This window comes from Aotus nancymaae, unplaced genomic scaffold (genome assembly GCF_030222135.1).
Source record: "Aotus nancymaae isolate 86718 unplaced genomic scaffold, 86718_ANA_hifiasm-v0.15.2.pri h1tg000025l, whole genome shotgun sequence".
Taxonomy (NCBI): domain Eukaryota; kingdom Metazoa; phylum Chordata; class Mammalia; order Primates; family Aotidae; genus Aotus; species Aotus nancymaae.
The window spans coordinates 36,004,594-36,017,582 of NW_026988438.1; the positions used below are offsets into that span (position 1 = coordinate 36,004,594).

The 12,989-nt window shown below is 41.2% G+C and overlaps 1 long non-coding RNA gene across 1 annotated transcript in view; it reads right to left on the reverse strand.

Moving 5' to 3' along the window:
• Window positions 1–9,218: 9,218 nt before the first annotated feature.
• LOC105713923 (uncharacterized) overlaps window positions 9,219–12,989 on the reverse strand; it is a 152,843-nt gene continuing 149,072 nt past the window's right edge. Inside the window, exon 4 of the long non-coding RNA XR_001106676.2 lies at window positions 9,219–9,273. This is a non-coding gene — a long non-coding RNA (uncharacterized LOC105713923). The remainder of the gene's footprint in view (window positions 9,274–12,989) is intronic.

The following is a 12,989-nucleotide window of genomic DNA, read 5'->3' on the forward strand; positions in this document are numbered from 1 at the left end:
GACCTCCAGGAGGTCAGTGACTTGAAGCACTGTCAACTCCCCAGCACCTGCAGATATGTTATGAGCAAATCTCTACTTAACTTCTCGACTCCCTTTCTTTTGTTTTTCCAAATCTTAATATACCTCAGACACAAAAATAAGTAGAAATTCAAAATACCTATATGCAGTCTTGATAAAGAATGTAATTGGCCCACTTTCACCCTTTCAATGGAGAAGAGAAATGACCAACTAGAAGGCCTAATCCAAGTCCCCTGGGGTGGGTACTTCTAACCAATTTGGTTCCATCGCAGGGCTAGAAGGATGAGGAGTCCTGTAGTGGACTCACACCTTGTTCTGTGAGGAGAAAAGAAGAAATTCTTTTTTGTTGTTTTTCATGGTTTTTAAAAAATTTTTATTTTTATTTTAGCTTCCAGGGTACATGTGCACATGTACAGGTTTATTATGTAGGTAAACATGTGCCATGGTGGTTAGTTGCATCTATCAACTCATCACCTAAGTATTCAGCCCAGCATGCATTAGCTATTTTTCCCAATGCTCTCCCTCCCCCTACCTCAGCCCTCAGGAGGCCCCAGTGTGTGTTGTTCCCCTCCCTGTGTCCATGAGTTTTCACTGTTCAGCTTCTACTTAGAAGTTAGCACATGCGGTGTTTGGTTTTCTGTTCCTGTGTTTGCAGAGGGTAATGGCTTTGAGCTCCATCCATGTCCCTGCAAAGGACACAATCTCATTCCTTTTTATGACTGCAGAGTATTCCATGGTGTATATGTACCACATTTCCTTTATCCAGTCTATCATTGATGACATTTAGGTTGATTCCATGGCTTTGCTATTGTGACTAGAGTTGCAGTGAACATACAGGTGCATGTATCTTTGTAATAGAATGGTTTCTCTTCCTTTGAGTATATACCCAGTAATGAGATTCCTGGATCAAATGGTGTTTCTGGTTCTAGATCTTTGAGGAATCACCACCCAGTCTGTCACAATGATGGAACTAATTTACATTCTCACCAACAGTGTAAAAGCACTCCTATTTTTCCACAACCTTGTCAACATCTGTTGTTTCTTGACAAAAAGAAGGAACTCTTAAAGATGAGAAGCTTAATGAAGGCTGGAGAGAAGGGTAGGTTTAAGAGTCCATGTATTGGAACTAGGTAGAGGTAGCAGTTGCACAGCACTGTAAATGCACTAAAAGCCAGTGGATTATACACTTTACAATAGTTAAAATGGTGGTGGGGTGGCAGGGAAGTCCATGTACACAGCACTTCAATGCTGTCTGCACAAAATAATGTTATAATGTTAATTCTGATGTTCTCCATTCATGCCCCCACTAAACTTTTGAAAAAAAGAGATTAGACTTGGGCTTATAGAGTGAAATTAAGTCCAAAGTGTGAAAACTTTCAAGTAGACAGTTTGGGATCAATGCAAGAAACACCTTGACCAGTCTGAAGTGTCCAAAGATGAAACAGGCTCTGAGTCAGTAAATTGCACGTTGGCGGATTCAAACTCAATGCACCTGGAATTGAGAATTGGCTGATGGGCTGAGGTGATTCTAAGGCTTTGCTAACTCAACTCTGACTCATGCTCCTTCGCATTTGAAAGTTGTCCAGGCTTTTCACCTTCCCCATAAATACTTTCTTTAAATAGTCAAGAGTTCGTTGCATAGTCAGGAAATCTAACTATTCAGAGGGTGTTGCCATTAGATGACAGTGAGTCAAACTTCCCAAGGGTTAGAAGCTTTGGGTCATTCCTCTGTTGTAAGAGTATTATAAGCCTAGGTTTGAAAATAGTATTAGAAATAGCAAAATGGAATAATTATTTTCAATAAGAATGATGACTGCTATGTATTCCAGTTGTTTCTGCTGTAAACAGCCCCAAATTTAGGATAAAATAACAACAGTGGGTTCTGTGGGTCAGAAATTCATTCAGGAAAAGCATGACAGAGACGGTTTGTTCCTGCTCCATGACGCCTGGGGCCTCAGCTGAAGACTTGCTGGTCTGGGGTTGACTCCAAGGCTGGGGCTGGGGGTTGGAATCACCTGGAGGCTTCTTCATACACATCTGAGGCCTGGGCAGGGGCTTGGCAGGAGCGCCTACAGTTGAGTTCTCCATGTGGTCTGGGCTTTCTCACCCAGTAGGATCTTCAGGGTAATTGGGCTCCAAAAGACAGTGTCATAGCAGAAAGGGAAGAAGCTGCATCACTTCTTGTGATGAGTCTCAGAAGTCACACAGCACCACTCAGGCTGCGTTCTACTGGTTACGTGTGAGTCGCAAGCTCACTCAGAGTCAAGGAGGAGAAAACCTGAACCTCTTCCCCTCCAGGAGCATGTGGGATGGGAGAGATTTTCACAGTCACCTCTGGAAGCTAGAATGTGCCGCACTATTGACACTTTCTATAATATCATCAACAAGCCTTCATACAGGCCAAACTCTACCTTCTCTTCTTCCCATCATTCTGAAACCACTTGCCTTCCTGCCCTCATTACAGACAGCAGGGGTTTGCAAGTTGCTTCCCTTTTCTTTTTTTCTATCAGCTCTTTAATTTCACCACAAGACACCTCACTATTTTATCTTCTTCTGTGTTACTTCCATTTCCCCTCCTCTCTCGTTCTTTGTTCCATTTACAAGTGAAGGAGAAAAACTCTGAAGTCTTAAACAGAATGATAAAAATCTGCTAGAGACACATGAAGGAAAAGGAAGCTGGATGTTTTGACATTTGCTTAGACAGCATGAGGAGCCAGAGCCATGGAAGTCCTTCAAAGTGATAAGGAGGCCGTTTTTAGAATCCCTCAAGTCCTTCTCTGCCTTTCTAGGTAAGCCAGATTTCCCTCAAGAATAAGGTTTTAAGATACACGAAAAACTTGATTTTATCATATTTTATTTCAGTTATATTACAGCTTATATAAGCTTTTGTGGTTTGGCCTGGGAATGTAGTACATTCCAAGTTGTTAACTAGTGACTAACAAGTGAGCTTAAAAACCCAAGGACCTTGTAAGCTGGGAGTGGCCTGTGTAATGCTTCTGAGGCTCCTAGCCTTAGATAGCAATTTACTACTTGCTCAAGCACCTTGGCCAGCTGGAATCCAGGACAAGGGAGGCAATCCTGAGATCAGACAAGCCAGCTGCACTCTGCTAAGTGCTGTGCCCAGCCAAGGTCTCAGAGCTGTCCTCTGCCTCCTTCTGCCTTCTAGTCCACTGACTGCCCTTGTGGCCTGGGGCTGCAGGGAAACTGAAAAGGCAGATGATCCATCCTGTTGCCCTCCCTAATGAAATGTCACTTTTCAAAGCCCATTCTGGAACAAACTACAAATCCCATCAGATGTATGAGGGTTCATGTTCTAATTAGGGGCTAACGAGGGTAGACCTCTATTACTAAATCCAAAGGAAACTGCACTTCAACCAGGGTTCACCTAGAAGTGGGGAAATGACTAACTTGGGGGAAGGTTAAAGTATGGAATAAATCCCATGATGAGATCTGGCAAGTATTTGCTCAGTTAAGCAGAGTGGTTGTTGGAACTAACCTGAAGGCAACTCTGACTCTCACAGTCAAGGTGATCCATTCATGAAAAAGTAGCACAGCTCTTGTAAGAAGAAAACAGTTGTTCCTGGCATATTACCACAGGAAACGATCTCTCATTTTCCAATGCAATGAAAGTACAGAATCATTAGATGCAGTTCTTCAAGAAATACACAGGGTCTTGAACTTTTCCTTGTAGTACAAGGAAAAATAGAAACAATATTAAATTCTTCTTGAACAGAGTTCCCACTTAGAGCTACTCTCATCACCAGGTTAGTGCTGGCTCAGCCTCTATCCCAGAAAAGCCAAGAATGAGTGCATCTATGTTTCTCATCTTCATATGCATAGTGAAGTCAGTAACTGATCTTGTCTGATCCTTCATTAGTAAATCGCACCTGTCCCCTCATTCTGTGTGTTCATTGCACACATCCTTGTTCTCCTGGGACCACACATTTCCCTGTGTCTTGCAGGTACTTCCAAAACGTCTCCTATAAAGACCTCCTGCTCCAGTAGTTTCTTATCAGAGGCCCATTTGTACAGGGGCATAATTTTCTAGTTGAAAAGCAATAGACACAACTTACATTTATTCTTAAAGAAAAGTGTCAGTGCTAACGGGTTTAGAGTCTCCTGCTGGGATGTTAGGCTACTGAATTATTCTCTTCCAAGCGATCTGTAGACCCATTAATTGAAAAATTAGAGAAATAAGGGCACATATGCCTATGTAATTAAACTGCCCATTTCACCTTTTTTTCAGTAAAGCAGTTTCCAAGGATGTTAATTGGCTGTGAGTTTCCCTGTGCCTGGTAAATCTTGATAAATTGTACATTAAAAAAGAACTGCTTCCACCTTTAAACTGTCAGGGGCCTTTTTTTTTTTCTTTAAGCAGATTTAGCACTTTGAAGAGTTAATTACAAATCTAAGAAATATTTCGGTAAGGTATGCCTTTTGGCATATTGGATGCAAATGGCCTCTTCCTGCCATTAAATGATAAAAATTTTGTATTGGATTTTTTTTTTTGATTTGCCTGTGGCTGTCAGGAGGGAGCTTTCCTGGGAGCAGCCACCAGATTGCTGCTTTGTTTTTAGCAAGACATTCATTTCCTTGGTGTTTCGCTTTATGAGGAAACTCTGTTTGATTTCTGTGTCTGCAGTTCTCCCAGACCGGTGTCTGCCATTCATCACCCCAGTCATCCTGATGTCACCACAGATACATTGTCCTTTTTATGATGATTGTGGGAGAAATGACCACTCGTGTCCTTGGCTTCTCTGTGTCTTCATCGGCCCTGACACATTCCTTTTGATAGTTAATTTTCCCTTTTCTCCTTTTATTTCCAAGAAAGAAAATACATGTATGCTTTACTTTAAGGGGGAAAAAAAGAGAAATGGCAAAGTGGAAGAAAGGAATTGTGTTTTACACAGTTTTTTTTTGTTTTGTTTTGTTTTTGAGATGGAGTTTCGCTCTTGTTACCCAGGCTGGAGTGCAATGGCGCGATCTCGGCTCACCGCAACCTCCGCCTCCTGGGTTCAGGCAATGCTTCTGCCTCGGCCTCCTGTTTTACACAGTTTTTAAACAACCAGCAATGATAACTGGCAACAGTCCTTTGAATAGTTTTTACATTGACAGTTCACAGCAACCATTTATTTGTCCCAGATTTTCTGGGACAGTCTCAATTACAGATATTTTGCCCTGCTATTGTCTCTTCAGAGAAATGCATTTAAAATAAGAGGGAAAAAAACTCCTTTGTGATGAATATATCCTGATTTAAGTTCAAAACATATAATCACCAGGAGCATCTAAGTAAGCACAGAGTTTACTGTTAAAATTAAATAGCGCAGAGGCAAATCTAGCATATTTTAAAGGGGTGTGTGTGTGTGTGTGTGTGTGTGTGTGTGTGTGTGTGTGTGATTTCACTGCCAACAGAGGCAAATAATAAGCAGGTCAATAAATAAGTACAATTAGATGCATTGTCACATTAAAAAAGGAAAAAGTGCAAGCTTTGGAATGAACTATATGTGGGTTGGAGTACTGGGAGCCTTGGTTGGACTCTTGACTCCATCATCTAGAAACAAATTCCCACCAAGCATGTCTGAATGGCAGCCATTTAAAATAATAATATTCACCTGATAGGATGGTTGTTAGGGCCAAAAGAGCAAAGGTTTGTAAAGTTCCTAGTGCAGCGCCTAGCATATAGCATTGCCCGAAACAAAAAAAAAGGCACATTCATAATAGGATTTTTAGGAGTAAAATAGCTCTGTTATAGTTAAAACAAGACTTTCTGGAGGGGGCCGGAAGGAGGAAGCAGTGAGGAAGGAGAATCCGCAGCATTCTGGCAGGAAAGTACTTCTTCCTTCACTGCCTCTTAAACCCAGTGAGCCCAGGCTCCTGCCTCTGCCCAGACCTGGAGCCTAATAGCCCAGGAGTAGAGAACTGGGCACTTGAGTGGCCCCAGGACTTCCCTTGGATGTCCCTTGTCAAAGAAGCCATGTTGTCTGTGTCCCTCTCGTACAGACATCCAGCATTAGAGCATCTTTAAGAAACGGTGTTCTTCCAACCTGTTTTTCCTGTTGAGCCAGGGCTAGGGCAGGGCAAGTTGCCTACCAAGTCTGCTTTCCTCCACTTCATTCCAGGGCCCACTGCATGAGTGAGGAGCAACTCACTGCTCACCACCTCATCCACAGTTACTTGAAACTGCCACTTCCAGAATCATTTGAGTGCACTCAGAGACTTGGCAGCAGTTGGTCAATTGTTCTTTAGAGTAGATTCCAGAAGTGGGCTCTGAGCCAGCTGTAAGTGGAAATGGATCTAGTTAACCAGTGGCTCTCAAAAGCCAGGTGCATTAGTGTCATCAGGTGGGCCTGTTAGGCGCAGCTTCCTGCACCCTTTCCTTGGTGATTCTGATGCAGCAGCTATTTCGATAATGTCAAAGAATGAGCTTCTCAGTGCATCTATTATCTTTAGCACTTAGCTTCACATACACAATCCATTCTTGTTTCTCTTCAATCCTGTGAGGCAGCCATCATTGACACCAGCTAGGCAGCTCAGGAAATTGAGGTTTGGAGACGTTAAGTTACCTACTTAAGGTTACTCAGCTGGCCAAACTCTGTAGGCCAGCGATGCTGAAGTCACGTGGAGCAGGTCCCTCTTGCCCACCAGCTCCCAATCAGCTCCCCAAATCTTCTCCACGTGAACGCCACTGAATTTGTTTTGGATCTGGATGGACAAATGCATGGTTCTAACTTTATGAAACAAAAAACCAAAAACTTAAACACCACTTTCTAACGGTCCTTCCGGGTAATCCAGGGCCCTAAAAGGTCCCATCTTGCCTTGTAAAAGAACCATTACTAGGCATAAAAGATCCACTTCCCCAATGTTCTTTCTACTCTCTAGTAAAAGAGTTTATTGAAGACTTCTTTCTACTATCTTTTGCTCTGAAATAAAGATGTAACAGGCCATCATTTCTGTAATTTTTAGGTGTTTTTTTCCTACATTTCAATAGCAGTAATATTTCTTCAATATGCTTTTTTACCCTGTTTGCCTAAAGTGGATGTGAGACAGTTTGAAGTGATTGGCTTTATTATTCTTCTGATGTTTCCAGTGTTTTCTATTTAATAAGAAACATGTAACCACAGGCTCACAAACTACTTTTGATTTCTACAATTTTTCCAAAAGTATTATTTTGCTTTCAGTTAACACTCCAAAAAATAGATATTATTGTATCAACATTCTACTTAGCATGGGTTTGGGGTATCAGAATTGAGCCCCATGATTGAAGTCCCTTGTTAATTTCACTAGCAACACATATGTGCGTCTGCTTAGTATAACATAACTCCGGGGACTCAGTATGCAGAAGAGATTTCCACCACAGGGAGGAAATTCTGAGAAGCTGTTAGGAGAATCTTTTGGATGTTTTGCTTTCTAAAACTGAGGAACCCAAGGAAAGATGTGGAAGCAGCAGACTGCACCACCTCTTATCTAGAGGCTGTGTCTATAATTTTAAAGAATATTAAATTGGGAAGCAGTTGATTAACTATCTTCTAACGTCTGGATAAGCAGCAAATATGTGGTAATTCTAAAAGGCCATTTGTTCTGGACCTTTGTTCTAGAAACTCTTTCTAGAAGACTGAACCTTTGTTCTAGAAACTGTCTCAGTTAATAGAGCCAGAATGGCCTTGGAGAACCTCAGTTTGAACAAATAATATTTCATTCTCCCTAAACAGAGCCTCTACATATGATTGTGTTGGGCACTTGGGGCCTCGAGGTGCTTGGCTGAGGCTGAGTGAGGCTGAGTCATCTCACAGCCCGTCCTCTGCAGGCTGAATCCTCCCAAAGGCGCCTGTGCCACCAAGGCATGCATCTGTGGTCTTGGCCACCCAGTTAGAGCCTGGGTAACCTAAGGTGGGCCTTGTCCTCTTTCCTGCTCATACCACATAGTAAATGTGTCTGTTCTTCCTAACAATAAAAAAGAATCAGGAAAGGGGACTGTCTCAGGAAATGAGCCAAGGTATAGCATTTCTTATAGAAAATATTGTTCAGTTTTAATTTGTGTTACTGATTTTTGCATAGTCATAAATATTAAATATGTATAAAAATGCAAATAATTCCTCATGGTTTAAAATTAAACTTCAAACCTCGCACAAATTAAATATAAATAATTAATAGACAGGTATCTTGGGGTAAAGCTAAAGCAGAATATTTTATTTTTTACCTAAAAAATAGAATGTAAAATTTTTTTAAAAAGGCAACAGTAATGACAAGGGAAAATACATGGCAATACTGAAAAACAGTGCTTAGCTTGTAAATGCCACAGGAAAACCCAAAACATTCAAGGCTGAGTGTTACCTAAAGCAAACTCGAAGCTGCACTGTAGAGATACAGTGATAGATCTGAACAAAATCTCTGTCCACTCAAACCGGTAACTGCACAGATAGATTTACATATCCATGCCTTTGGAGGTTCTGCCACAGTCTCTCAAGCAGGGCAGTGTTTCTGGGGACATCTGGCAATGTCTAGAGACATTTTTGGTTGTCACCACCTGTGGGTGGCTACTGAATTGAGTGAGGTGGAGGTCAGGGGATGATGCAAAACATCCTACATTGTTCAACACACCACCCCAACCCCACTCATGACAAAGAATATCCAGTCCAAAATGTCAACAGTGCTGAGGTCATCAGGAAACCCTGATCCTTTAGGATTGCATCCAATCCTGAGCAACAGAAAAATCCTAGTGCTGCGGTGATTTAAATAATTAAGAAGTGTGTCTCACACAATAAGTAGTATCGTGGATGCCAGGCAAGAGCTTATGTTGCAGTCAGTGATGTCATCAAAGACCCAGGAGCCCCAGAAGAAGTATTAGAAGATGCACATTTCAACTGGGCACATTACCAAAAGCAAAAGCAAACTGAGCTCGCTAGTAGGAAAAGAGAGTCATAATGGATACTGTATAGGCCAGTGCCAGGGTTGGCCACAGATACACTTTCCCCTTGCTGTGATGCCTATGCCTCTAGCCTGCCTTAACTGCCCAGCAAAACTATCCAGTCACTTTCTACCCAAATTAGGCTCTTCATTGGAGTCTTCCAGGCTACTCCCAGTCCACACTGACTTCCCTGAGCCAGATTTCAGTCTTTGGGGACAAGGGGAACCTCAGGACCAGAAAGGAGCCCCTAAAGGAGAGAACGAGAGCTTTCCCACAGGAGCAGTAGCCGATGAATTGGACTTGTTTCTTTGCAGGGAGATGGAAAGGTCACAGTAAGATGGCATGGACATCTGTGAACAGAATAGAGAGATGCTAGTGAGGAAAAGTAAACTCAGATTTTTTTTAACTGGGCAAGATTAATTACTTAAAGTAAAATCCAAAGTAAAATCAATATCAAATTCAAAAATATAATATGAGGATTTTATAAAGGGCTTTTAGCAACCATTACATAACAAACAGTGGGTGGGAAAGACAACATAGAAAGTAAAGCCAAACAGTTGCTAATATATTAATATTAGTAATAATGATATTGATAAACAGCTTATTATTACAATACTGCTAACAATAAAGGTGACCAAAATCATAATCACAAGGTGAAGGCTTTGAGTCCATCTCCAGTCCACTGGAGACCATTGCAAAGAAGGATGCCGAGGTGTCATCTGAGCTTGGAGGAGGGTAGAGTGATATTTTACTGACTAGTAATTAGTAGAATCTTACATGGATGTGGAAGGAGAAATGGTGTTGAGTGAGACAAATATGTTCGTGGCCATGACCTTGTCCGTAAATTCAGATAAATAGGTTGGCCACAGAGACACTGGTCATGAAAAAAGTGGGCCATACAGTGGCCTCCTTGTGAAAATTTGTGGACCCTCCTTGAAACTGCCACAGAAGTTCCCAGGACGTGGCTTTTTCTGCCAGTCCAGAGAAAGCTGTTGAGATTTATCTTAAGTTTTCTTTACATCATCCTTACACTGATCATTCATGTATTTGTGGGTGGCTTCCAGCAAAAGCTGCTTCCAAAGGACCCCATCATCCTAAAGGGGCTCATTATGCCAGCCTAATGAACCAGTCCTCTAAATCAGAAGCCCTTTGGTCAATTTAAAAATAAAACCTTGGCAGTCATTAAAAAAACCTTCTGCTAAGCAATTCTTAGAAGACTGCTTAGTAGGGGATAGATCAGGATTTATTGAGCTCTAAAATGATCTCCCTAATAATTTGGTACCTTTTCTTTCTTTTACACTTCTATTCTGATTTCCCTTGAAACAATATCTCTCAGAAAACCCTATAAGACTGAAAGATTTATCTTATTTTTAAACACTTGGACTCTCCCTGAAAATTACACTCTATTGGTAAGGAATGTTGCTTAATTCTATGTTCTAAAGAGCCCCTCAAATACGGTGGAAGTTCTCAGTAAATACTTACTAATCAATTTCAGTTACATTTGCTCAGAATGATCAAAATGGCATGGCTGTACTATTGCACATGCATTAAGTGAGATTAGAGTGATATGTTTTAAACCTATTTGCAAACCTATTTAGAGCTTCCTTGTCAATATGTTTGATATAACAGGGCATGTGTTTTGAAAGAGGCTGAAGGAGAAAAAGGAATCTGTGCATAATGACCATAAACATATCCTCTTGTTGCTTTCCTGTTTCAGGGGCATGTTGGATGCACTTGAAAGGTCACTGATTAGTCCAGTTCCACATCAATAAATAGTGTTTTGAAACAGACAGAGGAAAATAATAGCCAATAGAGTTTTACCAATATAATAAAGTAAAAAGCAGGGAAACATGGTTTATAGATTATTTTTTCCAGCAGGATGCTTTCAAATCTGACAGAATGGTACATTAATAGCACACTGTGGACATGTTTCACCAGTTTTTGAACAGACTTGATTTCTAGATTGGATTTTATTCTGCATTAAAATGTAGATTGATCTGGCAAAATCTGATACAAAATTTCATGGAACAAGCAGCACAGGAAAGGATGTTAAGCTGAAGACAGTGGAAAGAGTCTTGCTCAATGGCTTTGGGAAGTCCAGTCCATAGACTTGCCTATCATTTATGACTGCCTTGGTAGCTCATCTAAATTTGGATGAGTCTATGCACTGCCACCTTTAATTTTTTGCCCTTTTTTCCATCTTGCACCCAAGTGACATGAGTCAAAGGCCTTCAGTTGTATCCTTTGGCATTCAGGTGGTTTTCCACCCAATAGCCATTCTATCTTTCTAAGCAAACCATGATTTTGTTTAGGTGTCAGTTGACCATGTGTCTCAGTGACACCTGGATTTCACCCACCATCCCCTCCTCCTCTCACCCAGAGGAATTTTCCTGATCAAGGTGATCATGAGTAGTTCCTGTCTCCTTCACTTTGGTTTGTTTAAGTATGGGCATGTGGCACAATTCTGATCACTAAAATATGAGGTGAAGCCTGTGGGGAGTGCCTAAGAATATTCGCTTTGCTGTTAAAAAGTTCACAAAACCCATCCTTGTCTTTTTTGGACACTGATGTCTACATCAACAGGAACATCCATCTTGGAGCCATGAGAGCTGCCAGCTGATGGAGAAAAGCCGACACACTGAGGTAGCGGAGCAGAAGAAAGAAAAGAAATGGAATCCTTTATTACACCATTGAGATGCTGAGTTCACCCAACCTGCCCACTAAAGGTAACCACTATCCTGATGTAGTGAACATTGTGATATGCCACAGGTCCCTTCTTCAGGATAAAGGCATTCATTTCCTCAGCTACCAGAAAAAGGCTTTCTCCGGAAATCACCTTTGGGTGTTGCTTCACTCCAAATAGGTCCCCTCCTTAGGGGAAGCCAGTATCCAATAATTGATTTGTATGGGGTAAAAAGGCCTAACCACCTTGCTTCAGTGGGTGATTAAAGACCATCCCACCTCTAGAGATTTTGTGGATCAGCTAAGGCCTTGTGATTACATTACAGTTTAACTTCCTCTTCTGTCCATAGACTTGCTTCTCTTACCTCTTTACATGTGTTGTACATGAAAGCACTTGCCAACAAATATGCATGCAAAACTCCATCTGAGTTAATTTCCAGTCTAACCCACCATAAGAGAGTTAATTTTTAAAGTAATCACTCCTTTGCTTTTTTTTTAAAAGCAAAATGTAATAATTTATTTTATTTTATTTTATTTTTATTTATTTTTTTTATTGCATTTTAGGTTTGGGGGTACATGTGAAGAACATGCAAGATTGTTGCATAGGTGCATATGTGGCAGTGTGATTTGCTGGCTTCCTCCCCTTCACCTATAACTGGCATTTCTCCTCATGCTATCTCTCCCCAACTCCCCACCCCCCGCTGTCCCTACGCTTAACAGACCCCAGTGTATAGTGCTCCCCTCCCTGTGTCCATGTGTTCTCATTGTTCAACACCTGTCTATGAGTGAGAACATGTGGTGTTTGATTTTGTGTTCTTGTGTCAGTTTCCTGAGAATGATGGTTCCCAGATTCATCCATGTCCCTACAAAGGACGCGAACTCATCGTTTTTGATGGCTGCATAATATTCCATGGTGTATATGTGCCACATTTTCCCTGTCCAGTCTCTCATCGATGGGCATTTGGGTTGGTTCCAGGTCTTTGCTATTGTAAACTGTGCTGCAATGAACATTCGTGTGCATGTGTCCTTATAGTAGAACGATTTATAATCCTTTGGATATATACCCAGTAATGGGATTGCTGGGTCAAACGGAATTTCTATTTCTAGGTCCTTGAGGAATCACCACACTGTCTTCCACAATGGTTGAACTAATTTACACTCCCATCAACAGTGTAAAAGTGTTCCTATTTCTCCACATCCTCTCCAGCATCTGTTGTCTCCAGATTTTTTAATGATCACCATTCTAACTGGCGTGAAATGGTATCTCAATGTAGTTTTGATTTGCATTTCTCTAATGACCAGTGATGATGAGCATTTTTTCATGTTTGTTGGCCTCATGTATGTCTTCTTTTGTAAAGCATCTGTTCATATCTCTCACCCACTT